Source organism: Bos javanicus, chromosome 4 (genome assembly GCF_032452875.1).
Source record: "Bos javanicus breed banteng chromosome 4, ARS-OSU_banteng_1.0, whole genome shotgun sequence".
Classification (NCBI taxonomy): domain Eukaryota; kingdom Metazoa; phylum Chordata; class Mammalia; order Artiodactyla; family Bovidae; genus Bos; species Bos javanicus.
This window is the reverse complement of record NC_083871.1, coordinates 113,734,555-113,747,376: the sequence shown is the minus strand read 5'-3', so window position 1 is coordinate 113,747,376 and position 12,822 is coordinate 113,734,555.

The following is a 12,822-nucleotide window of genomic DNA, read 5'->3' as shown; positions in this document are numbered from 1 at the left end:
CTTTGTTCTCCTAGTGAACACGTTTTCTGCTGTACTTTACTAACTCTATGGTGTGTTTGTGTGAGTGAATGAAACACCCTGCATGAAGCAAGTGAGGAGCCCTGCTCTGCAGTTCTGCGGTGACCTCATACGGCTTATGGCAGAAACCTGTTGGGGGTTTATACAGACTTGCCAATGCCAAGAGGCACCCAATGTCTCCTTTGGCCCGAGCATAAATGGACAAAGTATGTGGACCGAACTCTCCTTTCTCGGTCAAACTTTTCAGTCTCTTTGACTATTTCATAACTCCTTGGAAATTAGAAGTACTAACCTAATCTATCGGATCATAGACTTTCAAGGGATTGGTGATATGTGCTGTTACTGTGTCCTGTGACTTAGGTCCCAAACTTGGATTGGTAGTCAGGAAGCGCCTAGCCTCACTAGGAACCGAACGTTCAGAGGTTAGATGGAGCTTTAGCTACAACAGCGTCTCTGAGGTTAAAGGTTACTCAGATTGGAACTACAATGGTCCCTCCCCCCCCCCCCCCCACTTTGGTAACACTGGCTCTTAGTAGACCAGAGGAGGCTCTTATACTGGTGTGGTGACGCTTGGAAGAAACATCTCAGTTTTATGTTCCTATCAGTCTTATTGTGGTCAGAAATATACTCAGGGTCATGCACAGGCACTCAGGTGACAAATATTTCCCCCAGTGGCTTAGCCTGGGAGGCATTCTGGAAGGTTACTCTGATTGCACCCCGGGTGGCATGAGAGGTAAGCAAGGTTTTAATGGTGAGGAGCTGGACAGCAGTCAGGGATGCCATCAGGTCTACCCCTGGTGCATCTCCACCCCATCTCGATGGTAGAACCTGGAGGGACGAGTATGTCGCCTGTGTCACTAAGGGACAGACTAAGTCCGACCAGGGAAGGAAAGCTTTGGTGTAAAGTCTGTCTACACCCCCGTCTAGAGCAGGGAGGGATGCCTCCGATAGAAAGATGGCACTGGTTGCTTTTTTTTTTTTTTTTATCTCTTACAGATGGAAGCTAACAATTCCACCCTCACTCCTTTGAACTGTATCCTGAAAACCTGGGATAGATTTGATCCCCAGGGTTTAAAGAAGACACACCTGGTCTTCCTATGTGATACTGCATGGCCACAGTTATCCATTGGAGGATGGTGAGTGGTGGCCGGTTGGAGGGTCTCTTAAGTATAATACTGTTTTACAATTAGACCGGTTCTGTAGAAAACAAGGGAAATGGGTAGAAGTAGCATATGTATTGCCCTTTTTCTCTCTGCGAAATATGCCAGACCTATGTCCTAAGGGTATAGATTTGGGTGTGATTCCTTCAGCTCCCTCCTGTCCTCCTACTTTGTGAGATGAGATGGAAGACAGGAGACAAAGAGATAAAGAAAAGCAGATTTCTCCAAATACCCCTGGGATTATATGTGCAGAGCAGCCAGAGAGACTGAGGAACAGCCACACAAGCTGTTGCCTCTTCATGAAGCATCCACCGGGAGAAATAATCAGTCTATGAGAGTTAATAAGTCTTTTTCTTATCAAGAAATACAAAGAATCAAGGAGGATCTGGGAGACTATTTAGAGGACCCAGAAAAAATATATTAGAGCTTTTAAAGGTGTTACTCTGCTTTATGACCTTACTTGGAAGGATGTGATATATATCTTGGGACAAACGCTGACTTCTGACTCAAAAACTTGAGTTTTGGGAAAAGCGGTTGCTTATGGAGATGAATGGTTTGGTAATGAATCAGTAGTGAAGAGGGAGGAGGAGATAACCGCCCTCCCCACTGGGAATCAGGCGGTCCCAATTACAGAAGCAGACTGGGACTACAACACAGCTAAAGGAAGATGGGATCAGAGTCATTTTGCCAGATGTATTCTTCCCCCTCCCCCATCGTGAACCCACCTCCCACTTCCCTCCCAATACCATCCCTCTGGGTCATCCCAGTGCACCAACCCTGAGCATCCTGTATCATGCATCGAACCTGGACTGGAGATTCGTTTCACATATGATAATATACATGTTTCAATGCCATTCTCGCAAATCACCCCACCCTCGCCCTCTCGCACAGAGTCCAAAAGACTGTTCTATACATCTGTGTCTCTTTTGCTGTCTTGCATACAGGATTATCATTACCATCTTTCTAAATTCCATATATATGCGTTATTATACTGTATTGGTGTTTTTCTTTCTGGCTTACTTCATTCTGTATAATAAGCTCCAGTTTTATCCATCTCATTAGAACTGATTCAAATGTATTCTTTTTAATGGCTGAGTAATACTCCATTGGCAGAAGGCAATGGCACCCCACTCCAGTACTCTTGCCTGGAAAATCCCATGGACAGAGGAGCCTGGAAGGCTGCAGTCCATGGGGTTGCTAAGAGTCAGGCATGACAGAGCGACTTCACTTTCACTTTTCACTTTCATGAATTGGAGAAAGAAATGGCAACCCACTCCAGTGTTCTTGCCTGGAGAATCCCAGGGACGGGGAGCCTGGTGGGCTGCCGTCTATGGGGTCGCACAGAGTTGGACACGACTGAAGTGACTTAGCAGCAGCAGCAGCAGCAATACTCCATTGTGTATATGTACCACAGCTTTTTTGTCCATTCATCTGCTGATGGACATCTAGGTTGTTTCCACATCAGATGTATTCTTGAAGGACTCATGCAGGCACGTGCTAAGCCTGTGAACTATGGCAAATTGGCAAACTTAGAACAGGAGGAGATGGAAGCTCCTGGTAAATTCCTAGATAGACTGAAAGAAGCCCTTCACAGATTCACCGAGATTGATCCCGAAAGTGAAGAGGGAAAAGTGATCTTAAAGGATAGATTTCTCACTCAGTTGGCTCCAGATATCCGCTGTAAGCTATTAAAACGGGAGTATGGACCAAATCAGTCTTTAGATACTCTGCTACAACTGGCTCAGACAGTCTATTATGGTAGGGAATGTGGGGAAAAGAAAAAAAGGCAGAAAAAGACAAAGGAACAGGCGGAAGCCCTCACAATGGTTATGAGAACCATTCTTATACAGCCTGAGAAAAATGCCCACAGGGACCCACGTGAAAAGGGATGGGCTTGCTATTGCTGTGGAAAGGAGAGGCATCTCAAGTGAAATTGCCCTCAGGCATCTAAGCCATCCCCAGCTCCATGTCCGGTCTGCAAAGGACCACACTGGAAGAGAGACTGCCCCTAGAGGCGTAGGTTTCAGGGGTCGGACTCTCAAGACAACCAGGACTGAAGGTGCTTGGGGGGCCCCACGCAAGCTCCTGTCCTAATTACACCTGAGGAACCCCGGGTATCAATAACTGTGTGTGTGTGTGGCGGGGGGGGGGGGGGGGGGGGGGGCAATCCATTGATTTCCTTTTAGATACTGGGGCAACTTACTCCGTGCTTACTGAAGCCCCTGGCCCATTTTCTTCCCGATCCACTTCCATAATGGGACTGTCTGGACGAGCCAATCTGCTTTATTGACTATGCCAAAGCCTTTGACTGTGTGGATCACAATAAACTGTGGAAAATTCTTCAAGAGATGGGAATACCAGACCACCTGACCTGCCTCTTGAGAAACCTGTATGCAGGTCAGGAAGCAATAGTTAGAACTGGACATGGAACAACAGACTTGTTCCAAATAGGAAAAGGAGTATATCAAGGCTGTATATTGTCACCCTGCTTATTTAACTTATATGCAGGGTACATCATGAGAAACGCTGGGCTGGAAGAAGCACAAGCTGGAATCAAGATTGCTGGGAGAAATATCAATAACCTCAGATATGCAGATGACACCATCCTTATGGCAGAAAGTGAAGAGGAACTAAAAAGCCTCTTGATGAAAGTGAAAGAGGAGAGTGAAAAAGTTGGCTTAAAGCTCAACATTCAGAAAATGAAGATCATGGCATCCGGTCCCATCACTTCATGGGAAATAGATGGGGAAACAGTGGAAACAGTGTCAGACTTTATTTTGGGGGGCTCCAAAATCACTGCATTGGCGACTGCAGCCATGAAATTAAAAGACACTTACTCCTTGGAAGGAAAGTTATGACCAAACTAGATAGCGTATTCAAAAGCAGAGACATTACCTTGCCAACAAAGGTCCGTCTAGTCAAGGCTATGGTTTTTCCAGTGGTCGTGTATGGATGTGAGAGTTGGACTGTAAAGAAAGCTGAGCACCAAAGAATTGATACTTTTGAACTGTGGTGTTGGAGAAGACTCTTGAGAGTCCCTTGGACTGCAATGAGATCCACCCAGTCCATTCTGAAGGAGATCAGCCCTGGGATTTCTTTGGAAGGAATGATGCTGAAGCTGAAACTCCAATACTTTGGCCACCTCATGCGAAGGGTTGACTAATTGGAAAAGACTCTGATGCTGGGAGGGATTGGGGGCAGGAGGAGAAGGGGATGACAGGGGATGAGATGGCTGGATGGCATCACCAACTCGATGGATGTGGGTCTGAGTGAACTCCGGGAATTGGTGATGGACAGGGAAGGCTGGTGTGCTGCGATTCGTGGGGTCGCAGAGTCGGACACAACTGAGCGACTGAACTGAACTGAACTGGATGAGCCAAAAGATGGGCCTGATAATCTATGAGAGCCTACTTCTGCTGACTCCAAAAATCCTGAGTCTGCCGTTTGATATTCAAAACAATGCCCTCCTGTCCTGGGCTCACTCCTACGCTGAATTCCACAATCAGTCTAACTGCTGGGTCTGTGGAGTGCTCCCCTCTGTCAGTGGAAGGCTCCCCGTGGTGGACATCTCCACTTCAAGGAAAAGACTTTCTCCAAGTCTGCAAATACCTTCAACAACAATCGTATGTGATGCCTCTTCTTGAACTGATGACATCTAACAACCTTAAGATGGACTGATGTAACTACGGACATAATGTGACTTTTCATTTTGATTTTAACTTGGTTTAATGACTATTTTGCCTTACGTCTGTAACTGTATAATGGGGTTTTCTAACCATCTAAAAGCTTTTAAGTTACAAATGATTGTCCAAGCTCCTATGAGTGCCACAGCCTCCTCCAACTATTACTTGGGCCCCCTGGGTCAGAGACCCTCAATATGAGTGTTAGGAGAATATGTTGCCTCAACAATTTAGGGATTACACTCCTAAACAACAGGAAGTAGTTATGGAATGAAAACGATGCCCCTTTCCCTTGGCAACATAATTCTCCTAAAAGAAAAGGGGGGAATGAGAGTCATTACCTAGGCATGTTGATAAGAAATCTAGGGGTCCCCAAGGAGAGAGGGGTCTGGAATTCTCAAGGAGGAAGAAAGGACAAACCTTTTTTTCCCTCTACATCCCTTAGGATTATATAACAATAAAATATCCTGCTTGAGGACAGTCTCTGGATTAAGCCTTCCGGCTAATTCTGTTATCTTAAAATGTAAATTATGGGAATAGGTCTGGTCTTTACAAAGATTATATAACAGTAATGTATTCTGCCTAAGGACAGTCTCTGGATTAAACCTTCTGGCTAATTCTGTTATCTTAAAATGTAAATTATGGGAATAGGTCTGGTGAGGTCTTTACAACCTCCAGACATTCTTTGGATTCATTGGAGAGTATATAACTCCACTGCTAACACTAGCAAGCAGGTACTCTTTCTTCCCCTTTCTGATGCCTGTGTCAGAAGCTTTCTCTGTCTCCTTTATACTTTAATAAAACTTTATTACACACAAAAATAAATAAATAAAAAATAAAAGATGCCTGCTCCTTGGAAGAAAAGCTTTGACAAACCTAGACAGTGTATTAAAAAGCAGAGATATTACTTTGCCAACAAAGATCTGTCTAGTGAAAGCTATGGTTTTTCCAGTAGTCGTGTATGGATGTGAGAGTTGGACCATACAGAAGGCTAAGTGCTGAAGAGTTGCTGCTTTTGAACTGTGGTTTTGGATAAGATTCTTGAGAGTCCCTTGGACTGCAAAGAGATCAAATCAGTCCATCCTAAAGGAAATCAACCCTGAATATTCATTAGAAGGACTGATGTTGAAGCTGAAGCTTTAATACTTTGGCCACCTGATGAATAGAACTGACTCACTGGAAAAGACCCTGATACTGGGAAAGATTGAAGGCAGCAGGAGAAGGGGACAACAGAAAATGAGATGGTTGGATGGCATCACTGATTCAATGGGCATGAGTCTGAGCAAGCTCTGGGAGTTGGTGATGGACAGGGAAGCTTTGTGTGCTGCAGTCCTTGGGTCGCAAAGAGTCAGACACAACCAAGGGACTGAATAACAATAAATATTAATAGAACCACTTTGGAAAACACTGTGGAGTATCTCAGAAACCTGAATATTACACACAGGCCACCTTCACCATTCTACCACAAGGTTCATAGCCAACAGAAATGTGTGCTTGTCAACCAAAGGTAATGTCCACAGTATTTATAGCAGGATATCCAGAATAGCAAACCACTGGACATAGTGTCAATGCTCTCACCACAAGAAAAGAAAGGAAGGAAGGAAAATGTTAACTATGTGAGGTGATGGATATGTCAATTAGCTTGTGTTGACTATTTCACATTGTACATATCAATCCATCAAGTTGTATATATGTTAAAGATATACAATTATAATTTGCCAATTTTACCCCCAATAAAACCTGAGAAGTAAAACATCTGGGGGGAAAAAAGCTGATTTTTAAAATGAAAAAGCAAAACAGTATGGTCCAAATTAATGGGGTTAACTATATAAATACCTTCATATTACAAATTAAATATGTTGGGTTATAGTCATACAATGAAATAGTATACAGCAGTGAAAATACACAACTTATTGCTACATATAACAATATGGATACATCTCAAAATACAATGGTAAGCAAAAAAAAGCCAGATACAACAGAATACCTCATGCATGATTTCATTGCTATAAAGTAGAAAAACAGCTAATGTTAATCTACGCTATCACAAGTTCAGTGAGAGGTCACCCATAGAGGGCATAAGGGGTTTTGGTTTGCCAACAATATTCTGTGTCTTGAGTTGAGTGCTCGTTACTTGGGAGTGTTCAGTTTGTGACAACTGAAAATTTAGTGTGCTGTAAATTTATATGCTCAAAATTCTCCAAGCCAGGCTTCAGCAATATGTGAACCGTGAACTTCCTGATGTTCAAGCTGGTTTTAGAAAAGGCAGAGGAACCAAAGATCAAATTGCCAATATCCATTGTATCACAGATAAAGCAAGAGAGTTCCAGAAAAACATCTATTTCTGCTTTACTGACTATGCCAAAGCGTTTGACTGTGTGGATCACAATAAACTGTGGAAAAGTCTGAAAGAGATGGGAATACCAGACCACCTGATCTGCCTCTTGAGAAATTTGTATGCAGGTCAGGAAGCAACAGTTAGAACTGGACATGGAACAACAGACTTGTTCCAAATAGGAAAAGGAGTATGTCAAGGCTGTATATTGTCACCCTGCTTATTTAACTTATATGCAGGGTACATCATGAGAAACGCTGGGCTGGAAGAAGCACAAGCTGGAATCAAGATTGCCGGGAGAAATATCAATAACCTCAGATATGCAGATGACACCACCCTCATGGCAGAAAGTGAAGAGGAACTAAAAAGCCTCTTGATGAAAGTGAAAGTGGAGAGTGAAAAAGTTGGCTTAAAGCTCAACATTCAGAAAATGAAGATCATGGCATCTGGTCCCATCACTTCATGGGAAATAGATGGGGAAACAGTGGAAACAGTGTCAGACTTTATTTTTCTGGGCTCCAAAATCAGTGCAGATGGTGACTGCAGCCATGAAATTTAAAGACGCTTACTCCTTGGAAGGAAAGCTATGACCAACCTAGATAGCATATTCAAAAGCAGAGACATTTCTCCAAAGAAGACATACAGATGGCTAACAAACACATGAAAAGATGCTCAACATCACTCATTATCAGAGAAATGCAAATCAAAACCACTATGAGGTACCATTTCACGCCAGTCAGAACGACTGCGATCCAAAAGTCTACAAGCAATAAATGCTGGAGAGGGTGTGGAGAAAAGGGAACTCTCTTACACTGTTGGTGGGAATGCAAACTAGTACAGTCACTATGGAGAACAGTGTGGAGATTCCTTTAAAAACTGGAAACAAAACTGCCTTATGATCCCGCAATCCCACTGCTGGGCATACACACTGAGGAAACCAGAATTGAAAGAGACACGTGTACCCCAATGTTCATTGCAGCACTGTTTATAATAGCCAGGACATGGAAGCAACCTAGATGTCCATCAGCAGATGAATGGATAAGAAAGCTGTGGTACATATACACAATGGAGTATTACTCAGCCATTACAAACAGTACATTTCAATCAGTTCTAATGAGATGGATGAAACTGGAACCTATTATACAGAGTGAAGTAAGCCAGAAAGAAAAACACCAATACAGTATACTAATGCATATATATGGAATTTAGAAAGATGGTAACAATAACCCTGTGTAGGAGACTGCAAAGAGACACCAATGTATAGATCAGTCTTATGGACTCTGTGGGAGAGGGAGAGGGTGGGGAGATTTGGGAGAATAGCATTGAAACATGTATAATATCATGTATGAAACGAGTCACCAGTCCAGGTTCGATGCACGGTACTGGATGCTTGGGGCTGGTGCACTGGGATGACCCAGAGGGAGGGTAGACGAGGGAGGAGGGAGGAGGGTTCAGGATGGGGAACGCGGGTATACCTGTGGCGGATTCATTTCGATATTTGGCAAAACTAATACAATATTGTAAAGTTTAAAAATAAAATTAAATTAAAAAAAAAAAAAAAGCGAGACATTACTTTGCCAACAAAGGTCCGTCTAGTCAAGGCTATGGTTTTTCCTGTGGTCATGTATGGATGTGAGAGTTGGACTGTGAAGAAGGCTGAGTGCCGAAGAATTGATGCTTTTGAACTGTGGTGTTGGAGAAGACTCCTGAGAGTCCCTTGGACTACAAGGAGATCCAACCAGTCCATTCTGAAGGAGATCAGCCCTGGGATTTCTTTGGAAGGAATGATGCTGAAGCTGAAACTCCAGTACTTTGGCCACCTTATGCGAAGAGTTGACTCATTGGAAAAGACTCTGATGCTGGGAGGGATTGGGGGCAGGAGGAGAAGGGGACGGTAGAGGATGAGATGGCTGGATGGCATCACTGACTCGATGGACATGAGTCTGAGTGAACTCTGGGAGTTGGTGATGAACAGGGAGGCCTGGCGTGCTGCAATTCATGGGGTCGCAAAGAGTTGGACACGACTGAGAGACTGAACTGAACTGAAATTTATATGAGCCCTTTCCTTTATTAATACTATATTTCACAAACAACTTAAGATTAAAAACAAAAAGAAGAAAGTTACTGATGAACACACATGAGCGCAGAATAAAAAAAAAAAAAGCAACATGCCTGGAAAGAAAACTATCATGAAACTGTCGGTACACCTTCCTAGGTATACGAATGCATTTAATTCAATTCTGATTTTTTTTTTTTAAGTCCTCTGTAACTTTGGTTTTGTATACTAGATAGGGACATTGGTTCTGAAGTATGAAAGTACACTTGTAAGGATAGCCAGCTTCCAGAAGGACTAAAATAATCTCAAAGGATGCAGTCACCAGAAAATGCCTCAAGCCCTACGTTCCACCACAGAGTCCACAACAGGGTCCGCAGGATGCTAAGCCAGGCCCCACCTCCCCAGGTCTTCCCCGCTTCCTGCTCAACTGGGGGAGGAAGATCACACTGTGTGCTTGCACGGGTGTCACTGGCTGAGTTCACCAGGAGCAGATTCTGAGATAAAAATGCTGCATGAGTGAACTTTCTTTAGGAGAGCTCTTGGGATGGAAACCTGTGCGACCCTGAAGGATGTAGGACAGGGCGGAAGGAGACGCTGAGCTGTGATGAGTCACAAGAGGCTGCAACCGCATCACCTGGTTCTGGAGCTTGGAGGGTGAGGCAGAGGGGTCCCAAACTGGGATCCTTGTGCCTCTGCAGGGACCCGTCCTAAAATGTGAGTGCTGTGGGAGTAGGGGGGTCCATCTCGGAAGAGAGGAATCTCTTCAGCTGAGAATAACCCTGAGGGGATGCCATAAGGCTGTGGGAGGGTGCCGGCTGGCCCATAAGAAAAAGACCCAGATTGCCCCAGAGTCAGTCTCTCCCATCAGGGAGCTTCCACAAGCCTCTTAGCTGTCTCCATCAGAGGGCAGACAGAATGAAAACCACAATCACAGAAAACTAACCAAGCTCATCACATGAATCTCAGCCTTGTCTAACTCAATGAAGCTATAAGCCACGCTGTGTAGGGCCACCCAAAAAGGACTGGTCATGTTGGAGAGTTCTGACAAAACATGGTCCACTGGAGAAGGGAATGGCAAACTGCCAAGGTCCAGCCCCGGCTGATCCAGGGTATTCAAAGGAAAGACGACTTCGGCGACCTATTCAAATGTTAATTAGAGATATAAAGAGTAATAGAATGAGGATAGCTCAGTAGGAAAATTCAGTGGAGAAAAGAAGCTGAGTAGCTTGGTTTACGCGGAAAATCAATATAACCTGTGACACCAGGTTAGCTCTGACCACGGAGGCCGCAGGCGCCCACTCGAATAGCGGAAGGTGCCCCACCTTAGACACTTTCTTGAGTAGGTCTTAGAAGCCCAGTCAAATAAATGGTCGCAGAGGATTTCCACGCTCCAGATGGAGACTCAGCTGGAAATTGAGGGGAAGAATGACATGGGGAGACCAAGCTTTGGCGAGCAAGGCCCGTATTATTTTCAACAGGGGCTTATATAGCCTAAGTTACACATAGAGGATAATAGGGGATGCAAAGTCAGCAGTCTTTGATCCTTATCAAAAACCAGGGTTTCTTTCCTGCAAATTTATCGTATACAAATGGTTTAGGTGATTTACATCATCTTCTGGCCAGAAGGCCTATTAACATTTTATGACTCTTGACAAAGACTTATTTTCTCTAAGAGTAATTATTTTAAGGTTTGGCACCATCTTCTGAAGGTGTTAGATAAAATTGCATTCCTATAGGCGGATGTGTAATGGGTTTACAACAAAGGAAAGAATTTATTACCTTAAAGGTCTAAAGTTGCTAACACCAAGGCCACTACCTATATTTTTTCTACATACCAACTATATTAATTAATACACATTCAAGGATACAATACAGGGGATGTGAAAACTTGGCAGCAAGCATTGGCTCATCAATGAAATCTTTTACTAGTTTTATTCTGACAGTTTCTAACTCTCTGAGAGGCTCTAAGCTATTTGAATATCTTAAGCTTCCCGTGCCCCTCGAGGCTGGGAGACAGTAAACAATCGTATGCATAGCTGTAGGAGTCCGGGTAAACTTGTCAGGCGAGTTAGAGAGCTACCTGAGGGGTTTGGATTTAAACACTCCTAGTTGCCCAGGAACTTTATTAATTGGAGCTCTAAGTTAACTCTTTGACAGAGAGAGCAAGATGGTGGTGGGGGACAGCCTCCAGTAAAGTCAGAGGTGAGAGCACAAAGCAATAAAGTAGGCAGACTCTGGTTTTTTGGGGGTAGATGCTCGAGAATATCCAGGGGGACTCCTGAGACTCGATCCCGCCTTTGCGTATGCCGAGCCTCCTTCCTCATGACCTTTGTCACGAGTGGAATGTCTCTCGCCGGCTCCTGGCAGCAAACCACTTCAGTATTCTTGCCTTGAGAATCCCATGAACAGTATGAAAAGGCGAAGAGCGACTGAACTGAACACTCCTGTCAGCAGGGAGACTGGAGGCTTCAGTCCTGAAACTGTGGTGGGGGTGGATCTCAGTGGCAGACGACAGCAGATACTATACTGAGCAGAATTTGGGCCATTTCACCATCTTCAAAAAGTCTACAAATGACAAATGCTGGAGAGGGTGTGGAGCAAAGGGAACCCTACACTGTTGTTGGGAATGTAAATTGGTACAGCCTGAATGGAAAAGCGTATGGAGGTTCCTCAGAAAACTAAAAATAGATGTGTCATGTGAACCAGCACTCCCACTCCTGGGCATATATCTGGAAAATATAAAAATGTTAAATCAAAAAGATATGTGCATCCCTGTGTTCATAGCAGCATTATTTATAATAGGCAAGACATGGAAACAACCTAAATGTTCATCAACAGATGAATGGTTTAAGAAAATGTGATATATATATATGCACACACACACAATAGAATATTACTCAGCAGTAGAAAAGAATAAAGCCATTTGCAGAAACATGGATGGAGCTAAAAATTATCATATGAAGTGAAGTAAGTCAGAGAAAAATGAATATTAATATCACTTATATGTGAAACCTAAAATACAAATGAACTTACTTACAAAACATAAATAGACTCACAGACATAGAAAACAAACTAATGGTTATTAAAGGGGAGAGGAAGTGAGGAGGGATAAAATATGACTTTGGGGTTAACAGATACAAGCTACTGTATATGAAATAGATAAACAGCAAGGACCTACTGCATAGTATAGTAAACTACATTCAATATTTTATAATAACCTATAATGGAAAAGAATCTGAATATATATATATATATATATATATATTCTGTTGTTTATTTGCTAAGTCATATGCAACTCTGTGCAACCCTATGGACTGTAGCCCACCAGACTCCTCTGTCCATGGGATTCTCCAGGCAAGAATACTGGAGTGGGTTGCAGTGACCTCCTCCAGTGGATCTTTCCAATGCAGGGATCAAACCCACATCTCTTACGTCTCCTGCACTGGCAGGCAGTTTCTTTACCACTGGAGTGGGTTTTTATTTCTTCTCCAGAGGATCTTTCCAACCCAGGGATTGAATCCATGTCTCCTGCATTGGCAGGTGGATTCTTTATCTCTGAGTCACCAGTTCAGT